Below are 12,615 nucleotides of genomic sequence, written 5' to 3' on the forward strand. Positions count from 1 at the left end.
GTTTAATATTGTAAGAAACTGCCAAACTGTCATCCAAAGTGGCTGAGTACCATTTTACATTCCCACCAGCAATTAACAAGAGCACATGTTGCTCCTCATCCTCACTAGCAATTGGTATTATCAGGGATTTTATCTATTCTAATAGGCATGTAGTTATATCTCATTGTTGTTTTAATTTGCAATTCCCTGACAAACATATCATTTGAGCATATTTTCATATGCTTATTAGCCATCTGTATATCTTTTTTGGTGAGATATTTGCCAATTTGTCCATTTTTAAATTGTGTTGTTTTCTTATTAATGAGTTTTAAGAATTCCTAATATATTATGGATAAAAGTCTTTTCCCAGATATCAGTTTTGCAAATATTTTCTGTGGCTTGTCTTTTTATTCTCTCAACAGTGTTCTTTACAGAGCAGAAGTTTTTAATTTTGATAAATTCCATGAAATTTTCTACATAGGAAATCATGTTATCTTTGAATAAAAATAATTTTGTTTCTTCCTTTATATTCCGTATACCTTTTATTTTTTCTTGCATTATCACACCAGTTAGGACTTCCAATATGGTATTAAATATGAGTAGTGAAAATAAGGATGCTTGTCTTTTCCATGGTCTTAAGGGAAAAGTATTCAATTTTTTATAATAAGTGTGATTATATCTATAGATGCTTGTCATTAGGTTAAAGACGTTCTTTCTAGTTTTAGTTAGCTGTGAGTTTCTTTTTAAGTTTTACTGAAGTATAATTTACATACCATAAAATTCAGCTATTGTAAGTATACATCTCAGTGTTTTTAGTACATTCATAGTGCTATGCGGCCACCACCAAATCCTGTTTTTGAGTATTTACCACCGTCCCCCAGTCCTAATTTCTTGAATCCCTTTGTAGTCAGGCCCTGCTCCCATCTCCAATCCTAGGCAAAACTGCTTTCTTCTCTAATAATTTGTCTTTTTCAGGATATTTTATATAAGGAACACACTACTTCTATTTCCTGAATTTTGCTTCTTGTGGTAGTGGGTTTCCCCACTCCCAGTGTTGTCAGATCTATCAGTGTTCCTAGGTGAGCAATGGGAGTCTTCAACTACAAAATACAAAGAATGCTTTCCAGGTAGAGAAAGACTCAGTGGCTGAGTTGTTGCAGCCACAGTTGCCTGGCCAGGGACCCAAGCCGAACAGTCATTGTCAGAATGTTGGGCTAAGACCGAATTGAAATCTTTCCCTTGCAAATGGCACAGACCATCATGAAGGCTCGGTTAAAAGGAGCACAGACCGGTCGAAACTTCCTGAAGAAAAAAATCTGATACCTTAACTCTTCAATTTCGACAGATCCTTAAGAAGATAATAGAGACTAAAATGTTGATGGGTGAAGTGATGAGAGAAGCTGCTTTTTCACTTGCTGAGGCCAAGTTTACAGCAGGAGACTTCAGCACCACAGTTAGCCAAAATGTAAATAAGGCCCAAGTGAGGATTGGAGCAAAGAAAGATAATGTAGCAGGTGTTACATTGCCAGTATTTGAACATTATCATGAAGGAACTGACAATTATGAACTGACTGATTTAGCCAGAGGTGGGGAACAGTTGGTGAAACTGAAGAGGAATTATGCCTGGTGGAACTGGCTTCACCGCAGACTTCCTTTGTTACTTTGGATGAAGCTATTAAGATAACCGACATGTAAGCTATTAAGATAACCGATAGCATGTAAATGCTACTGAACATGTCGTCATTCCCCAGATTGAACGTACCCTTGCTTATATCATCACAGAGCTGGATAAGAGAGAGCAAAAGGAGTTCTACAGGCTAAAGAAAATACAGGAGAAGAAAAAGATTCTCAAGGAAAAGTCTGATAAGGACTTGGAGCAACGGAGGGCAGCTAGAGAGGTGATGGAGCCTGCTAATCTCCTGGCTGAAGAGAAGGATGAAGATCTTCTGTTTGAATAAGCTTTCCTGCTCTCGTTCTTTCAGAAGGCCTAACATATTAGCATTTTAATTCATGGTGTGAAGGTTTGTTATGTGTGGCTATTTATTTTTTGGCTTAAGAATTTCACCAGTTGTAAAATTTCCCTGGATGTCTGTTTATGGGATCTACATTTTCAGAATCATAATTAAGCAACAATTAATCACCAATGAAATTTGTAGGACCTGTCCCCAAACCTGTAGAATTTATGCTGCAGAAGTGTCACCCTACTTCAACTATACATCTGTTACAAGTCATCTGCTTACTGAACATAATAAGAAAATCCCTTTAGGAAGCAGCAGTGATCTCAGGCCAACACATGTTTGTAGGCCAGCTACTCTGGAGCACCCTTTGTTCCTACCTGCTCACACACCTTGGCGCCATTGTCTGAGATTGCTACAGCCATTCTTGTGTCAGTTACTATGGGACGTCTCTCCTTAAGCTTTAGGAAAGCCTTCACTTATTTTTTCCTTGAATAACAGGTCTCTGTCTTGTCTGTCATGGGAACAGTTCTGCCAATTCAAATGTGACTATGATATAAACAGTAAAATGATTTAAAAATGAAAAAAAAAAAAAAAAAAGAGAATGCTTTCCAAACTGGTTCACTTATTGTGGTGGGATCACCTCTGCTGGTGCCACTGGGCATCTCAAGGTTAGAGAAGAAACTCTCTGACCCACAGAAATAAAGATTATTTTCCCTGGCCACCTTTTATTTTTGAAGTTCCCACTTGATAACCCTTACCATTGCCACTGGGCCTGACTGGAGTTGTCAGCATAAAATACTCATTTAATCTGGAAGAAACTTGAACCTACCTGAGCCACCTTCATCCAATATGTTCGGGTCAGGAGATGCCAGGCTTGGTTGCCTTCTATTGCTGAGTGAAGAGTTGCAAGATGCCCATCTGCCATATCTTTCCTCCAGTACTGGGGTCTTTAGCCAGTCTACTTTCCTCTATCATTCAGAGTCCCCCTATGTTTGCGTCTTGTGTCATATTATAGTTGTTCTTACAGAGAGAGGCAGGGAGAAATGAGTCTCTGCCATCTTGTCTGATCAAAGTCCCTAGATAATTTACAATTAATTTAACTATTGATATGTTAGCGCTTAAGTCCTTCATTCTGTGTGCTTGGTGGGAGTGGTTCATATTCTTTTTATTCTCTCCACTCTCTGTTTTCTTTTTCATGCTTTCCTATGGGTTACTTCAAGATTTTTTAGAATTTCATTTTGAATTAGCTAGTGTCTTTTTTAGTGCATTTCTTCATATAGATTTTTAAAGTGGTTGCTGTAGATATTACATAATACTATACATATTACATATTATATAACTTATCAAAGTCTATAGGTTGTGTAGACATTTTATTAGTTCCAGTGAGGTGTGTGTGTGTATGTATGTGTGTGTGTGTATGTGTGTGTGTGTGTATGTATGTGTGTGTGTGCTCAGTGCTCAGTCATGTCAAATTCTTTGCAGCCTCATGGACTGTAGCCCGCCAGGCTCTCCTCTGTCCATGGAATTTTCCAGGCAAGAATACTGGAGTGGATTGCCATTTCCTATTCCAAGGGATCTTCCCAACCCAGGGGTCGAACCCATGTCTCCTGCATTGGCAGGTGGATTCTTTACCACTAGCACCACCTGGGAAGCATTTCTCTTTAAATTTAATAAACTTCTCCCATTCATAAAATAATTTTATCAACTATTTCCTCTATATACCTTAAGACTCATATCAGACAATATTATAATTTTTATTTCAACTATCAAACATGATTCAGAAAAGTCAAGAAGAGAATGAAAGCTTATTACATTTACCTATAATTTTGTTCTTCCATTGTTCTTTCTTCCTTTCTGATGTGCCAAGATTCCTTTTTAAAATATTTCTTTTATGCATCAAGAACTTCCTTTAGGCACAGCCTAGGCCTACAGATGAAAAAATTCTGTTAGTTTTCTTTGTCTGAGAATGTCTTGATTTCTGCTTCACTCCTGAATGATATATTAACAGCATACAGAGAGTGGCCTATGATTATTCATTCTTGTCATTTCACTGTCTTCCTTTTCCTTTGACATAGGATTCAAAGTCCTTCCAGGGCCTGTCTAGCGCAACTGGAAGTATAATTTTCACTGTGTTCTATATTGTGCTCCAGGACTGCCATTCCCATATGAGAGAGTACTTCTGGTATTGTGTAAGGTGTGGTTTCTCAGTCCACTGCTGAAAATAAGAGGGATTGGAAGGGCTTGATGAGTGTGGTGCAGATTTGAACAGGCACTGAAAAAAATGGGAGAGGAAGCTGACAAACAGATAGCTGAGTGGTGCTGAACCCAGCTAAAAATAAAAGCCATTTGTTATGGTGACTTCAGTCTGCATGGCTGTGGTTTTTGCAATCTAGAATAGAGGACAGTTGGAGACAATAGTGAGAGGATGTTTAATGAAAGCTTTTGATGTTTTGCTCTTCTATTTCCTCTAATTGTCAAGGTACTTACATTATCTGCCTTCATAATAGGAATCAACAGAAACATCCCAAACCACAGCTAACAGTATTTGTGGACATATCAGAGAATATCAGGCGGCAAAAAAAAAAAAAAAAAGCCCTGCTTGGTTGAGTGAGCACTTGAAAATAGGTGTGGGTATTGGTATCACTCTTCCATCCCTTTCAAATCCCCAAGGCTGGTGGATTACTACCTGGGAACACTGGATTCTCAACAGTGCTGCTTATTTCAAAGAGTATCAAGATGAAGCCTTGATCATAGCAGCAAATGGGACTGATCAACAGGTTCTATAGTATCTGGTTCTCTTTCTCCCATTCCTCAAACACATTGTGGCTGACACAGACTGAGATAAAGCAAAACCTGTATATATATACGTATGTACACATACACATAAAAATTGAACTTAAGAATATCAAAGACTAACAAAGAATAACAGAATATCAAAAATAAAATTATCTACAAAGGAAATAAGTAAATTTATAACAGACTTCTTATTAGCAAAGTTAAATATTACAACCAAGTAATACTTTTAAGAGACTGGATCTATCATGTTTTAACCTATAATTTTATATCCAATCATTTAGATATAGTCGAATAATAAATATATTTGGGGGCATACAATGTCTCAGAAGTCTTGCCACACAAAGATCCTTGTTGAAGACAATTTTGGAGGAAGTTTTCAAATAAGAAAAAAAGAGATGCTTCAAGAAATATGGGAAGTAGGAATGATTAAATATCATGATATAGTTTATTGATGATTTGAAAAATTAAAAATATTGAGCAGAAAGAAAAAGTAACCCCCAGTAACCCAGAAATAAAGTTTTAAACATCATCAGAATGATGGAGTAGGTGTGATAGAACCAAAAGACATAAGAACGTTTTCAAATACTTGTATTGTTAAGAGGAACATATATTGATAAATTAATAGGAGTAAATAAACCCAGGTGTTAAGGGAAACCACAATAAGAACAAAAGTAGGATGTATAACTTCTAAACCGGGAAATGAAAATTCCATCTATCCTGTAGAAAGCAGGAAAGAAGAAAAAGAAAACTGAGTGAAAAAAGATTTCAAATGTGGATTTTGTATAGGTGTTGAAAAATACACTGTGTGGTCATGGGTGACAGTGGCTCAAGTGAAATGGAATTGAGGCAGTCAACAGAACTGAGACTCTAAGGCGCTGGGGGACATGCCTGCATGGATCCCATTGCCAGAAATGAGAAATTTTATCCTCCTTTGAGACTTCTGTTGCTGGAATTTACCATTCTCTATCCTCTTTATCAAATCATATAATTTCTGGGGAGTCACAAAATTAACAGATTTTACCAGAGAGGGATACATGGAAAGTACAATCTTCAGGGGAGTACTAAGTCACAGTTAAGGAGAGATAGATAAATAAGGGCAACAAAGAATATTTTCACAGTCTGAGCTTGCTATCCTGTGCAATGGAATTCCAGGGAGAACTATAGAAAAAATTTTAAAAGCAAGAAATCAGTAATGAGAAGTGGATAAAGAATTCATGATTAGAGTATAAATGTAGGAAGAGTGTAGGTGATGGTGTGGGGATGTGCTTGCCTTTGAGTAGTATCTGTGTATTAAAGGATGAAAAGTGTGGATGAAATTGGTTGTCCACAAACTCTCCAACATTCATGCGCATAGTTTTGGACCCAGAATGAACTGAATTGTTAGATGGAAAATAACCTGATACCAGCAACCCTGACTGCATCACCACCACTTCCTCATTCTAGCTAACTTGCAATATTAACAGCAAAGATAAAGCCCCCTCCAGCCTTATTCTTCATTCCATCTCTTTGCTTTTTCTCTGATCTCGCACTTCTCTCTTACATCCCTGTATCACATTACTATTAATACTTACTACATTCTGGACAGTAAGGTGGCTAGATCAGATGTCAACCATACTGTAACCATTGGTCAACCCATTGGATTTTAGACAGAGGTTGCCACCTTGTGGTTGAAGACCAATATAACCAAGAAAGGACCGGTAAAACAAATGTGACTTGAATTTTGAGTCTCACACTTGAGATGAATCAGAATTACCTGGAAGGTTTGTTAAAACGTGTGCTGGGCCCCACCCTTATAGATTCTGATTCAATAGGTCTGTATTGAGAGTAGAAAACTTGCATTTCTATCATGTTCCCAGGTGACGCTACTGTTGCTCCTTCAAGAACCACAGTGTGAAAACCACTGCTTTAGATAAATCTCATTCAGGACATGTAGAACTCCATTTGGCCATCCAAGATTGGTAAAATTGGAGTTTAAACTTAGGTATGTTCAACTCCAAAGTACATGAACATTTCACTACACTGTTATTAGGAAGTGCAGATGGTGTTGCTCAGGCAGCAATCTCGTTCATATTCTGTATATCTGGAAAGGGTAACCACCTAATAAAGGAAAGAATAGTATCCATTCTTTCTGCATAGATTAAATGAACCATGTTATAGTAATTCCCCTATTGTTGGACATTTAGATTGCTTCCAAATTTTTACAGTTATTAAAAGCTTAAAGTGAACTTCATTGTTCATAAACGCCTCTCTTGCTATTTAATGATCACCTCAGATGAAATAATTTTAATGCACTTTTATGATGCTAACAATCTCCCCTGCCATGAGGGGTGAGGATAGGTAGTAGGAGTAAGGGAGACATGGAGGCGAACCCTGTTACACCAAAATTACTGCTATAAGCAAAACTGGACACTGGCCCCTATTCTTCTGGAGATTAGAATTCAGCATAATACTCAAACATTAATCAACTAATCATACAAATAAATGTAACATTGTGGCCAAAAAATGTTATGAAGGAGAGTTTCAACAATATGGTAGGCAGTGTGATAGTGCTTAGAAATGTTGTCCGATTATAATGATAAACTTTAAAAAATTGATTACTAACACTTTAACAATACAATATATTCTTTAATATAATTTCAAATTTACTCTTGTATACAAGAATTTCAATATATGAGGATTTAGGGGTTTGGCCTCAGCTTTGGCTAAATATTATTTTTAATACCTGGCCAAGCAGCATTTGTCCAAATTGTGAATTACGTGAGCCTCTACCACCTATTTGGAACCACCATGTCTCTCTGGGGTGAACAGGTTTTGAGGTAGCACCTTAAGAGTCCTATCACCTTGTATTCACACTTCTGTGTAATCTCCTCCTCCATGAATGTGGGCAGAACAGGTGCCTTGCTTTGAACGAACGGAAGATGGCAAAGGTGATGAGATGTTCATTCTGTGAATATACGGCATTATGCAAGACTCTGTCTTGCTAGTTGGCTTGTTTTCTTTATTTCTATTTTTTGAATTGATATCTAATTGACATGATATTGCATTAGTTTCAGGTGTACAACATAATGTTTTGATTTTTTATACATTGCAAAATGATCACCATGATAGGTCTAGTCATATTCCGTCAGCATGCAAAGTTATTACACTATTATTTACTATGTAGCCTACACTGTACATTATATCCCCATGACATTTATTTTATAAGTGGAAGCTTGTACTTAATATTTCTCACTTATTTCAATCATCCCTCCACTTTCCTCCCCTCTGGCAGCCACCAGTGTATTTCTGTATCTCTGTTTTTGTTCTGTTTGTTCATTTTTTAAAAATTTCTCATATAAGTGAAATAATGTGGTATTTGTCTTTATTTATGACTTATTTCACTTAGTAAAATACTCTCTAGGCCCTCAGCGATCAATGCAAAGAAATAGAGGAAAACAACAGAATGGGAAAGACTAGAGATCTCTTCAAGAAAATTAGAGATACCAAGGGAACATTTCATGCAAAAATGGGCTCAATAAAGGACAGAAATGGTATGGACCTAACAGAAACAGAAGATATTAAGAAGAGGTGGCAAGAATGCACAGAAGAACTGTACAAAAAAGATCTTCATGACCCAGATAATCATAATGGTGTGATCACTCACCTAGAGCCACACATCCTGGAATGTGAAGTCAAGTGGGCCTTGGAAAGCATCACTACGAACAAAGCTAGTGGAGGTGATGGAATTCCAGTTGAGCTATTTCAAAACCTGAAAGATGATGCTGTGAAAATGCTGCACTCAATATACCAGCAAATTTGGAAAACTCGGCAGTGGCCATAGGACTGGAAAAACTCCGTTTTCATTCCAATCCCAAAGAAAGGCAATGCCAAAGAATGCTCAAACTACTGCACAATTGCACTCATCTCACACACTAGTAAAGTAATACTCAAAATTCTCCAAGCCAGGCTTCAGCAATACGTAAACCGAGAACTTGCAGATGTTCAAGCTGGTTTTAGAAAAGGCAGAGGAACCAGAGGTCAAATTGCCAATATCTGCTGGATCATCGAAAAAGCAAGAGAGTTCCAGAAAAACATCTATTTCTGCTTTATTGACTATGCCAAAGCCTTTGACTGCATGGATCACAATAAACTGTGGAAGATTCTGAAGGAGATGGGAATACCAGACCACCTGACCTGCCTCTTGAGAAACCTGTATGGACTCAGGAAGCAACAGTTAGAACTGGACATGGAACTACAGACTGGTTCCAAATAGGAAAAGGAGTATGTCAAGGCTGTATATTGTCACCCTGCTTATTTAACTTATATGCATAGTACATCATGAGAAACACTGGGCTGGGTGAAGCACAAACTGGAATCAAGATTGCCAGAGAAATATCAATAACCTCAGATATGCAGATGACACCACCCTTATGGCAGAATGTGAAGAGAAACTAAAAAGCCTCTTGATGAAAGTGACAGAGGAGAGGGAAAAAGTTGGCTTAAAGCTCAACATTCAGAAAACCAAGATCATGGCATCTGGTCCCATCACTTCATGGGAAATAGATGGGGAAACAGTGGAAACAGTGACTGACTTTATTTTGGGGGGCTCCAAAATCACCGCAGATGGTGATTGCAGCCATGAAATTCAAAGACGCTTACTCCTTGGAAGGAAAGTTATGACCAACTTAGATGGCATATTAAAAATCAGAGACATTACTTTGCCAACAAAGGTCCGTCTTGTCAAGGCTACGGTTTTTCCAGTGGTCATGTTTGGATGTGAGAGTTGGACTGTGAAGAAAGCTGAGCGCTGAAAAATCGATGCTTTTGAACTATGGTGTTGGAGAAGACTCTTGAGAGTCCCTTGGACTGCTAGGAGATCCAACCAGTCCATCCTAAAGGAAATCAGTCCTGGGTGTTCATTGGAAGGACTGATGCTGAAGCTGAAACTCCAATACTTTGGCCACCTCATGCGAAGAGTTGACTCATTGGAAAAGACCCTGATGCTGGGAGGGATTGGGGACAGGAAGAGAAGGGGACGACAGAGGATGAGATAGCTGGATGACATCACTGACTCAATGGGCATGAGTTTGAGTAAACTCAAATGGGCATGAGTTTGTGATGGACAGGAAGGCCTGGCATGTTGCTATTCATGGGTTCACAAAGAGTCAGACATGACTGAGCGACTGAACTGAACTGAGGCCCATCAGTGTTGTGGCAGATGGCAAGATTTTTTTCTTTTTTATGGCTAGGTAATCAATTTTGTCTATTGATGGGCTCTTAGTTTGCTTCCATATCTTGGCTATTGTAAATAATGCTGCACTGACACTGGAGTATGTGTACAGTATCTTTTTGAGTAAGTGGATTTTGTTTTCTTTGGGTAAATACCCAGATGTAGAATTGCTGGATTATATGATAGATCTATTTTTAATTATTGACAAACCTCCACAGTGTTCTCCTAGTGATTACACCACTTTACATTCCCACCAAGAATGCGTGAGAGTGCCCTTTTCTCCACACCTTCACCTAAACTTATTATCTCTTGTCTCTTTGATGATAGTTGATGATGATGATGATGATTCTGACAGATGTGAGGTGATACAGCTTTGCAGTTTTGATTTGCATTTCCATGATTATTGGTGATATTGCATATTTTATGTCTTTTAGTCATCTGTATGTCCTATTTGGGAAAAGGACTATTCAAGTCCTCTGCCAACTTGTTAATTGTTATGTTGATACTGTGTTATATGAGTTCTTTGTATATTTTAGGTACTAACCCCTTATTAAATATATCATTTGCAAATATCTTTTCCCATTCAGTAGGCTGCCATTTCATTTTGTTGATAGTTTCCTCATTTTGCAAAAGAGTTTTAGTTTGTTGTAGTCCCCTTTGTTCATTTTTGCTTTTGCCCCTTGCCTGAGGAGAGAAATCAAAGAAATTTATTACTAAGATTGAAGTCAAAGTGCATACTGCCTATGTTTTCTTCTAGGCATTTTATGGTTTTATGTTTTTCAGGTTTTCATAAAACCATTTTATGGTTTCAGGTCCTACATATACATCTTTAATTCATTTAGTTTACCTTTATATATGGTGTGAGAAAGATGTCCAGTTTGAATCTTTTGCATGTAGCTGTCCAATTTTCCAAACACCACTTTTTGAAGAGGCAGTCTTTCCCCTTTGTATATTCCTACCTCGTCTGTCATAGATCAATTGGCCATATACATGTGGGTTCATTTCTGGGCTCTCTGTTCTTTTACATTGTTCTATGTGTCTGTTTTTGTATCAGTACCATACTATTTTGATTGCTCTAGCTTTGAAATATAGTTTGAAATCAGGAAGCATGCTACTTCTAGCATCATTGTCATCTGCAAACAGTGACAGTATGACTTTATTTCTAGTTTTGTATTCCTTTTTTTTTTTTCTTGTTTGATTACTGTGGCTAGGATTTCCAATACTATGTTGAAAAAAGTAGCGAGAGAGTGTATCCTTGAAACATTCCCAATCTTAGAGGAAATGCTTTCAGCTTTTCACCATTGAGGCTGATGTTAGCTGTAGGTTTATTATGTTGAGGTATGTTCCCTGTATACCCACTTTATGGAGAATTTTTCTCATAAATGGATGTTAAATTATGTCAAATCTTTTCTGCATCTATTGAGATTATTATATTATTTTTGCTCTTCAGTTTGTTAATGTGGCAGATCATGTTGATTGATTTGTGGATATTGAGCCATTCTTGCATCCCTGGAACAAATCCCACTTGATCATGGTGTATGATCTTTTTTTTAATGTATTGTTGAATTCAGATTGCTTAGTTTGGAACATATTTCTTTGTCTCCTCATTTTGCCTAATCCTTTGTGTTTATTTCTGTGTATTAGGTTTGTCAGTTACATTCCTTGATCTTGAATAACTGGCCTTATGTAGGATACATCCTATGTGGCCCAGCTATGCATTCCCCTTTGGTGACCAGAGCTCTATGTTCTAGGGTTTCCCCTATGTGGGTTGGGTGGGGAGCTCTGTTATGGTGGGCCTGATTACTGTGTGTGCACTGGTAGGTGGGACTGACCTCTGGCCTATTTGGCTGCCAGGCCCTGCCTTAAATGGTGGCTGCCAACCCACTAGTGGGCAAGGCTAGGTCCCAGCATGGCTTGCTCTGTGGCCCAATGGGTCCTGGTGTTCGTGCCAGGATTGCTAGTAGGCAGGGCTTAGGACACAGGGTGGCTGACTGTGGGGTCTGTTTGTCATGGGTTTTATGGGAACCTGCTAGTGGGTGAATATGTCCCTGGTGCTCTTAGGTTAGAGAGAACTCTAAAAGTATGCTTGCCAGCACCAGTGTCCTCATGGTAGAATGAGTTTCCCCGTATCTGTGTTTGCAGACGGAGTACCAGTTGCCACCTGTCTCTCCAGGTTCTCCAAGATTGGCAAATGTTTCTGACCTTGGTTACTTTCAAATTACTTCCTCTGTGCTGGCACTTTGAGCATGTTAGAAATTTTATATGCCTTTTAATAAGAGAGTCTCTGTTTCTTATAGCTCTCCAGCTCTCCCATATGCAAGACCCACTGTCCTTCAAAGCCAGAAGTTTAGGGGCTTATCTTCCCAGGCAGGATACCCCAGGCTGAGTAGCCTAATGTGAGGCTCAGACTTCTCACTCCTTGGGAAGAACCTCTGTAATTGTCATTATCCTCCCATTCTGGGGTTGCCTACCTGGGTGTGGGTCCTGATTATATTTTCCCTTCCAGCATTCTCACTGTGGTTCCTTCTTTATATATTTAGTTGTGGAAAATATTTTCTGCTAGTCTTTAGTTTAGATAGTATAGCAACTATCACAGATAGTTGCTCCAAAAATAGTTGTAATTTTGGTGTGTCCTTGGAAGGAGGTGAGCTCAGCATCTTCCCACCCTGTCAT

At 38.3% G+C, this 12,615-nt stretch overlaps 1 pseudogene; it reads left to right on the top strand.

Moving 5' to 3' along the window:
* Positions 1-1,185: 1,185 nt before the first annotated feature.
* Positions 1,186-2,156, top strand: LOC136153981 (V-type proton ATPase subunit D pseudogene; annotated as a pseudogene).
* Positions 2,157-12,615: the final 10,459 nt, after the last annotated feature.

Source organism: Muntiacus reevesi, chromosome X (genome assembly GCF_963930625.1).
Source record: "Muntiacus reevesi chromosome X, mMunRee1.1, whole genome shotgun sequence".
Classification (NCBI taxonomy): domain Eukaryota; kingdom Metazoa; phylum Chordata; class Mammalia; order Artiodactyla; family Cervidae; genus Muntiacus; species Muntiacus reevesi.